Source organism: Otolemur garnettii, unplaced genomic scaffold (genome assembly GCF_000181295.1).
Source record: "Otolemur garnettii isolate 467f Iridium unplaced genomic scaffold, OtoGar3 scaffold00001, whole genome shotgun sequence".
NCBI lineage: Eukaryota > Metazoa > Chordata > Mammalia > Primates > Galagidae > Otolemur > Otolemur garnettii.
Window position 1 is genome coordinate 59,105,426 of NW_003852396.1, and position 13,671 is coordinate 59,119,096.

Here is a 13,671-nt window from a genome sequence, read left to right on the forward strand (position 1 = left end):
GTCTGCTCTTCACCCACCCCAGACACACTCAATTAGATGATGGGCAGACCCTGGCCCAGTAAACTTATCTCTCTGAGGAAACTGCATTTGGGTCATGAACACACAGCCATTTACCTGTGGGGAGCCTTGCTGGAAGAGCATGTTCATGTGGAATTTGGGGCTGAGGATGCAATTTGGGGGCTGCCAGATTTGGGGATGACCAGAAGGCCATGTGCCCCTACCTGAATGGCAAGTGATCATGAAAACTCAGTTTGCCATGTTCTCAATAACCACAAAGTGGTCACATGGGCAAGTAGGGGCTCCTGTGTACAAGTAGATGAATATGCAGATGAGGTGGCCTGTAGACAGACAAGGAAGGAAACAGGTAGCCGGGATGGAAGACTTGTGGTCCCAGGGAGCTGGAGACAGAAGCCGCCTGCAGTTCTGCAAGCTAGTGAGCCCTTTGTTCCAATTTCTACAATACCTATCACTTCTTCCTTCCTGAGGCTTCCAAAACATGCTCTGGTGTCTTTATAATAAATTCCCTGTTGCTTAAATTAGCTTTAAATGAGTGCGTTTCTGGGTTCTGCTTATCCTGTTGTGATGAAGCCTGTTCTCATACACTACTGTATGCTCAGAACCCAGCACGGTGTCAGCACATAGTAGCTGCTCAATAAAGACCTGCCGCATGGCTTGGTGCCAGCTACGTACACCTGAGGTGGCGGGTTCAAATCCAGCCCCGGGCCCGCCAAACAACAATGACGGCTGCAACCAAAAAATGGCCAGGCGTTGTGGTGGGTGCCTGTGGTCCCAGCTACTTGGGAGGCAGAGGCAGGAGACTCGCTTGAGCCCAGGAGTTGGAGGTTGCTGTGAGCTGTGATGCAACAGCACTCTACCCAGGGGGACAGCTTGAGGCTCTGTCTCAAAAAAATAAATAAATAAAATAAAATATCATTTAAAAAAAAAAGATCTGCCGCATGAATGCACAGAGGAGAAAGCTGTGGAAAGAGTGATTTAAGAAAGTGGCAGCCTTGGGATTCCTTACCAGGTCCATCTGGAACAACAGAAAGATGAGGGTTTCTGTGGTGAAATTAAACCAGTAATATTTTTTTCACCAGAATCTCTTGGTGAAATATCAATGGTAAAAAGAAAACAAAGGGTAAGCGTCAACATTCAGAGGGCTATGATGCTCCCTTGGCAAAAAGAAGATTGATCTCAGTGGTGAAATAAAATCCAGTTGTTTTTTTTTTTAATCACTCTAAAAATGTTTAGCAAAGTTAAAATGTTTAAAAAGGAAAATTTGAGGGTTGGGCACAGTGACTCACGCCTGTAATCCTAGCACTCTCGAAGGCTGAGGCGGGTGGACTGCTTGAGCTCAGGAGCACCAGACCAGCCTGAGCAAGAGCAAGACGTCATCTCTAAAAAAACCAACTAGCGTCATGGTAGGTTTCTATAGTTCCACTCTAATTGAGAACTAGGAGGCCAAGGCAAGAGAATCGCTTAAGCCCAGGTGATTGAGGTTGCTGTGAGCTATGACACCATAGCACTCTACTAAGAACAACAAAGTGAGGCTCTGTCAAAAAAAAAAAAAAATAGAAAAATTTGGAATTCTTACTGGAATCATAAATATTCCAACCAAGATGGCCTGGAAGAGTTCAATCCAGTCAGCATTATTCTTAAAGCCATAGCTCAGAGAGGTTCAGTAACTTGAAGGAGGTCACACAGCAAGGGAGTCTAGATCCCATATCTTTGGCCTCTCAAGACAGTATCTGTATAATAACAAGCTTCCCTGACAAAGGAGCTTCTTTTCCGCTCTCTGCTACTACAATTAAAAGAGACATGGTTTATGATATCCATTGGAACAGTACCCATTTACCACTCTCAGTCCTTTAACCCCAGTCAAATGGTTGGACTAATGACTGCATTTATGCATTTATAAATTGAGCACACATTTAAGAAACAACAACCCATCAAATCTGTCAGCTTCATTGCAGCTCCATTAAAAAAAAAACTTTTAAATGACCAGGTTACCAAAAAAAAAAAAAAAAACTGTAATTTTCTACTGTATTATTGCCTGTGAAATATTACAAGTGCAAAATGTAATTACATTAATGCTATTTTTGATATCATATCAGCAAATTATGCCGAGTCCCACTGTGACACTTCTATCAGGGTAAGCATTATCCTGTTGTGAGTGTCGATCCCCGGGGAAAATGAAGTCGCTCAAACGTTTCTGATGCTCCAGCGATTAGCCACCTCGAGACTGCCAGGAAAGGCTGATTTCCGAGCCACTTATGGAATGTTTAACCTCTAAACATCTAGGCTACTTACCTCCTGTTTGTTTTTTTCCCAATTAAGCCCCAGAGAATCCTCTTTATGTAAGCAAAAAAAAAAAAAAAATCATTTTATGCGATCAGAACTTTTCTACCTCTATTTTCCTTCTTAATCATCAGCAAATCCCCTTCTGCTATTAAAATACACACCATGCAAAGTGGAAAAAGATCGGGTAAGTATATATTGTGCTGAGGGCTAATACTCTGGTGCCGTGAGGAGAAAAACACACACAACGTGACGTGCTGGAGGATTAGCTCTCTTCACGTTGAGCAAACAAAATATAATAACTTCCAGCATCCTTTGGAGGCCTGTGATTTGTTTTTTAAAGTTCAAAAGCTTTATCTGAGGATTTTATATGATGCAAAAACAAAAAAAACCCAGCCACTTAAGCTTTGCAAGCTACCCATTTACTTTGAGTATAAAAACACCGCGTGCCGAAGTTAGATCCAACTTACAGGTTAGAGGAAGCTGTCTGGTTACAAAGAAGCTGAAAAATATCCCTCTGGGCATTTAAGATACCAAATATCATGCAGATTTTCAAATAATTATCTACCAAAACAAAGGGCTCTATCCTCTCACTCTTACTGAGCTCTGATGATAATTAACTGGGAAAATCTTGTGATATAAATGCAATAGAAAGAACATTGTTCACATAGTTTAGACTTTTGATCAAAATCTGCAGAGATTAAAGTTTGGAGGATGGGGATTGTTCACAAAGAACTATTCTATCCATATTATAGAACCAACCCCTCAGAAAAGGGAAGTTCCCTTCAACTTGGCAGCCTTTTCAAGCTTAGCTGCAAAGATGGAGACGTTAAGGTCAGTTACTAGATCTTGAGCATCTCTGCATTTTCAGTTTCTATTTTAGGTAGAAAACCACCCCTTAGGCTGCCATTCCATCTGGAAAATGTAATTAATAAATCATCAGTCCTCAGCTCTGCACACTGCCTCGTAGCGCGTACACGGAAAAGAAGGAAAAAAGATCTATTTATGATGGATCGGTCCAAGCCCTGCCTTGCACGCTTTCTTAAGATCCCCTGGAAAACAAGGTGTTTGGATTGACATGAAGAAACTCTCCTTCAACACACAGAATTATGCTGCTCTTTCCAGCTGTCTAATCGCCACTCCCGGAATTATCACACACCTCAACCTTGTTGGCTTGAAGCGTGGAGGGAGGGCTGAAGGACAGGGCCTGACCAAAGGCACCCTCGTGTGATGACAGCTACCAGAAAGCCCAAGGGAGGAGGCCCTGTGAGGAGGAGACCCTGGGGGGAAGAGCCACAGGTTCACGTCCTGGGGCAGCAGCGAGGCCTTAAGTCAGAATTAGATGGCAAAGATTCAAACTCAGGCTGTTCTCGGCTGTGTGAACTTGGGAAAGTGACTTGACCTCTCTAAACCTCAGGTGCGCTTCAGAGGAAGCAAGCACTTATCTATGGTTAAGGTGAACTGATCAGCTGAAGTAGAAGCAACAAGAGCTCACCTTCAGGAAATATCTGCAAGGAGTTTTTGGCCCAATTTTTATGAGGAAAGTAGTGCACAGAGATGAAAATGCCCATAAAAAGGTCAAAATGATACCTGTGCTCCCTGTCCAAAACCCCAGAGTCCCATCCTCCCTCCACCTAATCCTGATCTGAGTGTTTCTCTTGCCATCCCTAGGCCAGAAGAACTGAGTGCTGCAGTAAGCCTAAAAGGCTTACCTTTTTATCCCAGCCCTTTTGGCTTTGAATTTAAAACACTCATTCTGCATGCAGTCCTGATTAACGTCTGAATTCAACCACTGTAGTTGTATGTCCGTGTCTGTGTGTGTGTGTGTGTGTTATGTATATGATTCCAATTCTTTGCCTCTAACTGGAGTGTCTTCTTGGCTTCTGGGTTCTGTACGTACCTCTGTGCTTCAGAGCACCAGGTATTTGGGATTAAATCCAGCCTGAAATGTTATTTGCTCTGTTTAGTGCTTTTATGATGATTCTCTTATTATCTGCATGTGCTTCAGCGCTAATTGTACATTACAATGGTTGTAAGCAGGCAGCCTGTGAGCAAAACAGAAGGGAGGAGGGGTTGGAACAGCCGCTGTTCCTTAGGATCCAGGCAAAGGAAAGGCCGGAGGAAGAGATACCAAAGGAAAAGAGAAAAGAGGGCAAGCTTATTTTGCAGTTCTCTGAAAATAGAACCTTGTGTTCCACCATGACAGGGTAGAAAAAAGAAAAACGAATGTTAGTTTTTAAATCCCCAAATAAACCCAAATCTTCAGACTCTAGAATCTATACCTCAGTAGATTCAAGAATGTTAAAAGGGAAATAAACAATTTAAATTATGAAAACAGAAAGAGACTTCGATCATGGCTGCCAGTCCAAAGTAAACATAAAGATTAAAGTAGTCAGATAATAAATTCCCAAACCTGAGTTTGAACAGAAACTTTAAAGATAGGCCTTTGGATATTTATGCTAATATGAGAATTCATAAGAACAGTTACAGCCCCACCCTCTATAAAAACATTTCCAGTAGCTTAGAACTCACAATGAGCCCTGAAATCATGATCTATAGTGAAATATTCTATTACATTACGCATAGTTTGCAAGTTATTTTAAAAGACCTCCTATGGCACTAAAATGCATCTAGAGAAAGTATGATAAATTGCACATGGAAAACAAATTATGTCGTAGTTCTTGGCATTTTTATTAGCTTAAAAATGATTTTAGCATTGACATTTTGCACGGTGTAATGAAACACAAATTATAATTAGAAAAAAAAATCTCGGTGCTCATTCTCAAATTCATCTTTTGCAACTCTTGGTTTTCTGACAACCACTCAGGCACTGGAGATGAGGGACAATCAACCATTCCCAGCCTTGAACTTAACTTGCCCATCAGTCTCTAGGATTTCAGCTTCTTGCGTGTCTCAGGCTGATTGTCAGGACGGGAGAAGGGGCAGATTCACACAAGGCCTCATGAGCTGGGAGCTCTGCCAAAGTCCCGGACCCAATTTTATATTTGTAATTTTATGTTCTTTTTTTGTAAATAGGTCCTCCCAAATGCATCAATGTCAAGCCCCACACAAACTGCTACTGGGTAGGGTGGATGAACCTGGTTAGCATCTGAGCCAAGTAAGTCACAGGCAGCAAAATATCCCAAGCCCTTCCCAAGTTCCTTCACAACAGAGCACTCAGTGAGGGCACAGATGCCTGCCATTATCATACTGAGGGGTGAGCAGCTGATACCATGAGTGACAGTGTCAGAGGGGTGACTCACCTTGTAGAATGCAGACAAATGCTGTGCCAAAGGATGCTTTGACATGATTTTTCTTTTTAAAAAAAGAAGCAAATTAACAATACTTTGCTAGCCCTCTGAAGTACACCTGAGTCTTCCAAAACAATGGGATTCCAACCAATTTTGAGTAAGTAGAATTAGTAAATATTTTTTTAAAAATCATACTTGCAAAACAGTACAAAACAGTTTGGTGTTTTGTCTAAACACTTCAAATTTTCATAGAAATTCTCCTTCTAATTTTTCTTTGATTTAAAATTTTAATTTCCATTGCACAGCTCAATCCAAAATGGATTGTAAACTCCATAAAAAATATTTGGCCTTTTAAAACATTTTTCTTTTAACTCAGTATTCAAAAGTAAAAGATTTCAAAGAGTAATTCTTTCTGTAAAAACTGTAAAAATTTTTTAAAAATTTTTAAAAATGGTTGCATATTTCATTTTAGAGCTTCTTATCAATAAAACAACCTTAAGGAAATGGGTGAAAAGATCTAATTTTATTGATTACCTGGCCCAAGTATTTGCTAATAGGAAGCTAATGGAAAGCTCAGAATAACTCTCAGGTAAATACCATTATCTTTATTTTGCAGGTATGGAAATCGAGACTCAGTGAGGCAAAATAGCCCCCGTCAAGTCATGTGACTAACAAGACTAGAAACCTAACAAGTATGGAGTCCAATCAATTCCATTACTCTAGACAATAAATATCTAAGACACACACAGCCATTCTCACTTAGAGAAGACACGAAGAGAATCACTAAGAAAAGTACAGAATGTGTTATTCACCTGTAGTTCAAATTAATATATGTACAAATTAATATATGTAGTTGGATAACTCCAAAACAAAGAAGATAGGGCTTGAAGGAGGTAGGGGTCTATCGGAAATAAAGAAGAGTGAACAGTAGAGACTGTACAGAGCAAACACTTTCTGATTCTGGTCAGGCATTGTTAGTAATACCACAAACAGAAGCTGTGAAGTCATAGAAGCCAACACACTATCCTAAAAAAAAAAAAAAAAAAAAAAGAGTGTTGAAATCGTTGGGCTACAAATAAAAACTGATCCAAGTCACCCAGTCCTTCATCTTAGAAAGTGTGTTTAATGCTTGAGACTTAAGAAAGAAAGAGGACACTACCTAGTAACCAAGATCCAACAGCCAGGGAAATTCTTCACAAGCAGCACTGGGCTTATCACCTTCTGTTCCCCTGTGGCCACCGGACAACAAACTCCAAAGAGAAGAAAGAAAAGCATCAGAATAGGATTAAGATAGTATCAGCTTAGAAGTAACTTCAGGATCTGGAGGCTTAAATCAGAAAACAAGATCATTTATTCCAGAAAGTGATGTTGAGATTTCTCAATGGGATTCGGTAGAGAGGGAAAACGGCCCACCCGGTTCTGAAGCTAGAAACTGACAGATTGAATGAGAAATAGACAGAGGCGAAAACACCAATCAGGGAAGATGGACAGTCTTTAGCAAGAGAAGAATGGGCCTCTGAAATGAATTTGGGGCATGGGTTGGTCTTAGGTCTTTTGGCATCAATAAAAAATGACACCAGGGCTCGATTTGATCTTGAGAATCAATGCCAATTCCTTATTAAACTGTCAATCTTTCTTAGTGTCATTCCTAAAGATCCTGATTCGGTCAACGTACCAGTGAACCAGAAAGCTACAAGTTTCAACAGTCCTCCTCAGAAAGTAAACACCAGGCTCTCACTCAGAGTTTCTGGAGTTACTGGTGCCCTTAGCACCACCATGGCATTGATTAAGACATCAGCAACACTATAGATACTCCTATAAAACAACATTGAATTATTTACTTCATGAATAATTTGCAGAAAATGTCTAATACTGAAAACTATTTTTTAAAATAAAAAGCTGGTGCTGATTTCCATAGAGTCCCCCCCCCCCCAGATAACTAGAGCTTCTCACCACCATCCCCAGCCCTCCATTTTTATGCCTGGAAAATTGTGGGAATAGCCATCTTGACAAGCTAGAAATGTATTAATTAAAACTCTGATAAGAATCAATAACTTTGTTTAGTCATTTCTCCTTAACAAGATGATGATTGCGTCATCTGTCCAGTTTGAGCTCCTTGGGGCCATGAAGAAAACAAGGAAAGGATTCAAATCTGATCCCTCTTTGGGGGGAAAAACATGGGGAATTACTTGACTTCATAGCTCCCAACATCACACAGTGACTTGTATTACCATTTGTCTACACCGAGCTTTAAAATGTAGGCAGATTCAGGTAATGCAGAGATGAAAGTCTGTGCTCACCTACAACTCAGCCTCAACTAACAGTCTACGCCAACTAGGGGATCCTGAATTCAGTCCCTCCTCATCTGCTATTTGAGAGCTGGGCGAGGAAAGTATATTTATATACACCTTCTCTTCATTCTACTCCAATGAAGCAGCAAGGCTTTATTTCTTCGATAAGAATTGAACAGATGACCACGAACATTAAGGACAACATGCCTATATTATATGTAGCATAGCAAATGCATATATGTATATGTAGACGTCTGTGCATGTATGTTGTATGGACATATTTGCTACATGCCAGAGGCCATGCTAAGAACTTTATCTGCATTCTTTGACACCAATGCCTAGCATAGAGCCTGATATTGCAAAAGTGCTCAATAAAGAGCTTTTGAATGACTTAATGAATGAATAAGTGAATGAATGAAATAAGGCTCAAGGGTTATCATTGTCTGTTTACCATGAGGTAAACAGAGGTTCCCTAGCCAGCAGAGACTGAAACCAGAACTCAGACCTATCAGGACCATCTGTGTGCCCATATGGTTCTACCCAGATAAGCCCATGTCCTTAACCACCTTCTTGCCTTCTTATAAGAAATATGACTTGAGTCCCCACTCTGTGTCAAACAATATGGCAGGGCCAGGAGGCACAGTGATGAGCTCCACCCTGGAGAAGTCCACCCTCTGGCAGAGGAGAAAGGGCCACTAACAAATGCATTAGCAAGTAATAGATGCAGTAATTGAAGTAGATGCAGGGCACAGAAGGCAGAGACACAGAACACGTTCCTCTGCCCAATGAGATGCAGTCAGGGAACATTCTAGAAGGGACTCCCGGCATGTGTCACTGGAAGTCTAGGTTTAGGCAGCACCTGAAGGTCACTGAGCAAACCCAGACTGTAGGTCATCTTTCCCCACCATCTGACCACTTTTAGGTTTCACAGTTTGAGGTGACCCAGCCAGACATGCCTCAGAGATATGTTGCTTGAAAAATAATTCCCATAAGCATTAAACCCTGGTCTTCTGAGGTCATCCACACAGCAAGCATCTCCACATACGGAGGGGCAGCCTGGCCTCACCAGGCTGTGCTGCTGTGACCAGCCTGGCTCAACTCAGCCTGGACTGGAAGTCTCCACACAACCAAGGCCAGGAAGCAACATGTAGATCAGGCTTTGCTCAAGGTCATCAACACAGAGTAGCACACACCAGGTACTCTGGACTGTGAGGTCCAGCTCTCTCTCATCCCTCAGCCTCTTTTCACACCTGCCTCCAGCCTGCCTCTGTGTTAGTAGAAGCCACATTCCCCACTCTACTCCAGAAGTTTCCTCAGGCATTTCTAGAACCTTCTTTGTACAGATCCAGGGGGGCAAAGTCAAACAACAGACAGGACTCCCTTCTCCAACCTACCACAGACTGCCATCCAAGACCTCCTTTTCTGTCTGAGGCCACCTCTTTTCTGGACTTTGGAAGGGTCACCTTCTTCAGGGGAGACGTTCTTTTATTCAGACCTCCCCACATCAGAACACAACATCTACACAAAGGCGCCTCACACACAGTGGGAACAAAGGCTGTGGGAGCTTGCTGACTGGGGCCCTCAATGGTGGCTTTCAGTCATCATTCATTCACTCAAAACACAACCTGGAAACCTGTCTCTGGGCCAGACATTGACATCCAAAGCAAATAATATGTGATCTCTGTTCTCTAGGGAGGTGCTGTCCAATAGAAATATAATGTGAGTCACAAATGCAAGGTTAAATTTTCTACATCAGTAGCCAGATTAATAAAAGGAAATAGGTTAAATTAATATAAAGTAGGTATTTTACTTAACCTGACATATACAACATATTTTCATTTCAACACGCAATTAATACGATCAATGATGAATGGGACATTTTATTTTTTTTGTAGTAAGTTTGAACATCACTTGTGTATTTTTACACTTAACAGCTCATCTCAATTTGGATGAGCCACATTCCCAGGGCTCAAGGGCCACTGGTGGCTACTGGACAGTGTGGCGCTAGGGTCTTCAGGCTAGTGGAGCTCTAGAAGATGCTTCCATATTCTCTAATGACCTCTCCATGTAAAGTCATGTTCAGACCTCTCCCTTCCCAGGGGACAGTGGCCCAGGACTTTTGCAAGTGAATTTCCTTCAGCTACACTTTAATACCCATGAATGAACTGTTCTGTGCCAGGCAATGGAACAGACCTCCAAATGTGGAATATACATGAGCTGTGTGAGGTACGGTCAGGATCCCAGATTCCCCAACCCTGAAGTCATCCCCAGGCTTGGGTTCCTGCTGTAGCTGCTTTTATAAAAAAGAGCCTCTTGATGTTTCCACAACTGCGCTACCCTACACCCTAGCTTTCACAATTATTCTCTTTGGCTAAATTCCATTGCATTATTGATGCCTGACCAACTGATTCTTATTGTATAAGGCACTTCAGATACTAGTAAAGTTATCAGTCAGGACCTCTTTGGTTGTAAGTGACAGAAAAACTAATTCAAATTAACTCAAACAACAGGTAAAGGGTACATATTTGTCAGCCCACAAACTTGAAGGCCCAAAGAGAGTCCGCTTCAGGAAAGGCTTCATCAGTCTTACCAAGGACCTTAATTTCATGCTCTCTCCACTCTTCCATCCCTACATCAACAACAACTCCAAGCTTCACAAAGTGGTCTCTGGTAGCTCTAGAAAACCAGCTTGAGGTCCCTGAGCAGCTTCAGCAGCTGCAGGTCTCACACCCAGCTATGAGAAAGAGCCTCTTCCCTCAGCTCCCCACAAATCCTAGGATTCATTCTCTGCCATTGGCCAGAATTGGGTCAATGTCCATCTCTGAACCAGTCACTGCAAGGGACTACTGGCTTCTCTAACTGATTTAGGCCAATCAGGGCCCATCCCAGGAGCTGGAAGAGGGTTTAATCCCACCTAAACTTTATGGCTGAAAATGGACAGGGATGAAGCCTCCAAAGAAAAAATCAGGGTCTCTTAGTGTGAGAAGCTAGGGGTTCTGAAAGAGGCCCCAACGAATGTCCACCACAATCAACATAATATGTCCAAGATTGTTACTTTATCTTGCCTGATATGTGGGTATTCATCTGGGGAATTGCTGAATTCTCTGGTAGCTTCAACTGTGTCACATGAAATTAATTTCAATCCTTCCAGAGAACTGTCATGACCACTGGACTCCTTTGGCTGGTGAAAAATCTCCCTCACACAGTGCTTCTAAGAAAACAAGCCTCTCATTGCAGGTGGGATTTATTCTGACCACGCAATTGAAAACCTGACTATAACCCAGGGATATTAAGACACAGACACCTCATACGAGCTAAAACTTTCAGAAAGATTTTATGAACAATGCTTAAATATTAATAAGGTGGCACCCTAAGATTACACAGCAAAGCCAAGTCAAGCATGAGGCTGGCAATCTTTGAATATTTAGTAAAATGATTTAAGGAATCTTATGCTATAAAAGGTTCTTCAAATAATTTTTTTCTTGATTTCCTTCTGCTGACAAGACAGTGCCCATGTGTGTAAGAGACTCCAAGACCCAGGAAACAGGGATGTAATTGAAAAAGAATACTTCTTGCTACTACAGTATTTTCTAGTACCTTCCTACTTCACAGGGCTTTAAAATATTACATTCATTTGAAAGACAGAATGTTCCCCCCAAGTTTATAATCTGTAGCAATTATTGTAATTAATAATCGGTGACCTCCCTAAAGGCAGGGGTTGTGTCTGTTCTGTTCACTACTCATGTTCCCAAGTCTCAGAACACAGTAGGTACTCATCAAGTATCTGGTGCAATGAAATTAGATTGAATTCATTTTGCAGAAGCAACATATTTCGTCACACAGGCTCAGCCTGAAAATGATTTCTCACGTTCTTCCATAATCCCTCCGGATGGTTGGCATTGAGGTGGAGCGGGGCGGGGGGGGGCAGTTGAGAATGGAATGCTTAAAGATGACCTAAAAAGAAACAGGTCACCCCTGGGTTGCCCAGTGTCTGGGTCTGGTTTAGAAAATGGAGGAGCTCACAGATGCTCTCAGCAGAAGAGTTAGCTAAGTACCAATAGCACAACGTGGTCACATACAGATGACAAAAGCAAGTATAAAAATAAAGTGTTTTGTGCACAGAGATGACGGGGCAATTAGTTTTCTGTAGAGGAATCTGAGAGGATTATAAGAAGGAATTTTAGATTGCAACTGGTTCTGCCAGAAGCTTCCACAAAGACAATATTTATGGTCCCCAGAGCCCCAGAGGAGGGCTGAGTGGGAGGGCAGAAGATCAGAGGTGCGCCGTATGTCTCAATCCTCAGAGCCTGAAAGAGTGTCCTGTTCGTCTTCACGGATGGATGCATCTTCCCTTTGCAGCCCTGAGGACCCTTGAGTATGTCCCCAGCACAGGCCCACGGGTTCCCATTCTGCTAGATCAAAGCCCCAGCCAGGAGACAATGCCATGTCCCAGGAAATGAGAAGTTTGGCAGAGGGGGACGAAAGGTCCTTGTTTTGAATGGAGGCCGTGGGTTGTTTCCTGCCATGCTATTTTGTCACTGGCAAAATTTTTAATAAACATCGGTTCAGAAGAAGGGACCACATCCTCTCTGCTAAACAGATCTGTTTTTGCCACATGGTTTTCAGTGTTCCTAATGAACTGTTAACAAGCTGTCAATTACGTGCACAAATTAGGAGAGATGACACGAGAGCTTTCCGTGAGGGAGTGCACTCCTAGGCTGCAAACCACAGGCCCTCAGAGCCCCAGGGCATTGCTTTTGGACTTGCCAATGATCCTTTTGACCCACATGGGGGAAAATGCTGCAATTGGGTCCTGCTTTTGGATGGGAGGGGACCCTTTTAAGACCTAAAACTAAGAGTAAAATCGCCTTTTTTCTCACTCTGAGTGCTGGAAATTCTCTCGGTTTCTAGCAAATCAAACAGTTAATTCTCCGCTGCAACTTGTGAACCTGTTTCACTTAAATAGGTGCTGACAGAAGACTTCGTTCTGTGCAACTTTTATTGTCATTTCTTTTCCAGCCAATTGGCTCCGTAGGCTTTCTGCTGTTTATCAGGCCCCGCTTTGGGCTTCGGGGAATAAACTCTACACAAAGGAAGAAGACTGCACACACGAATAACAAACTTTAGATGTAATTATTCCTGCTCTCTGCCTGCCACTCCTCCCAAGAGAGTCTCCAAAAAGCACAGCTTATTCCAGGAGCCCTAAAATCCCCGGGTCTGTTTGATTGTCAGATGCTGTGTTAGGGGAACGGTGGGGAACACTGTCACAGGGCTGAGAAAAGTGAAGCAGGCCGGCACATTCTGGGTGACCGTGCAATGTTCTCTAGGACACAAGGGGACATGAAAGGTTTTCTGCAGACCCAAAAGAGAAAGGAAACAAAACTCAGAAGCGCTCCCTTGGTGAGAATTGTTGGAAGGGTTCCTCGCACAGAAACGGATAACAAAAAGGTCAGTTACTGGTTAACTTTAGAAAGAGCTGGACACATTAGGGGGAAACGCAGCCAGTTAGACCCTGAATGAAGTGGCCCTGTGCACGGGTTTGTGGTCAAAGGTGTCCGTGGGAGTCCTTCTGGAAAGGAGGCTGCTGGGCGGGGCTGATGGGCAACAATTGTTCTCCTCTCACGCCCCCAAAGTCAATCATTTCCCCCAGAAAGACACAAGAGCCTCTATGGGCTGGGCCCTAAAATTTGCAAGCCTGATTCCCCGCCAACTCAGGCACTCAATGACTTGGTTTCCCCACCTACCAAAGAACTGGAATGATGACGACAATCCCAAAATGAAAGGAGATGTGCGGGGGCCGGATGCCTGGTGTCGCTGGACACACAGAGCCG

The 13,671-nt window shown here is 42.7% G+C and overlaps 1 protein-coding gene across 1 annotated transcript in view; it reads right to left on the reverse strand.

The window, feature by feature from the left end:
• The window catches only part of LOC105886490, a 188,550-nt gene that overhangs the window by 32,237 nt on the left and 142,642 nt on the right, over positions 1–13,671 (reverse strand). The window lies entirely within an intron of this gene.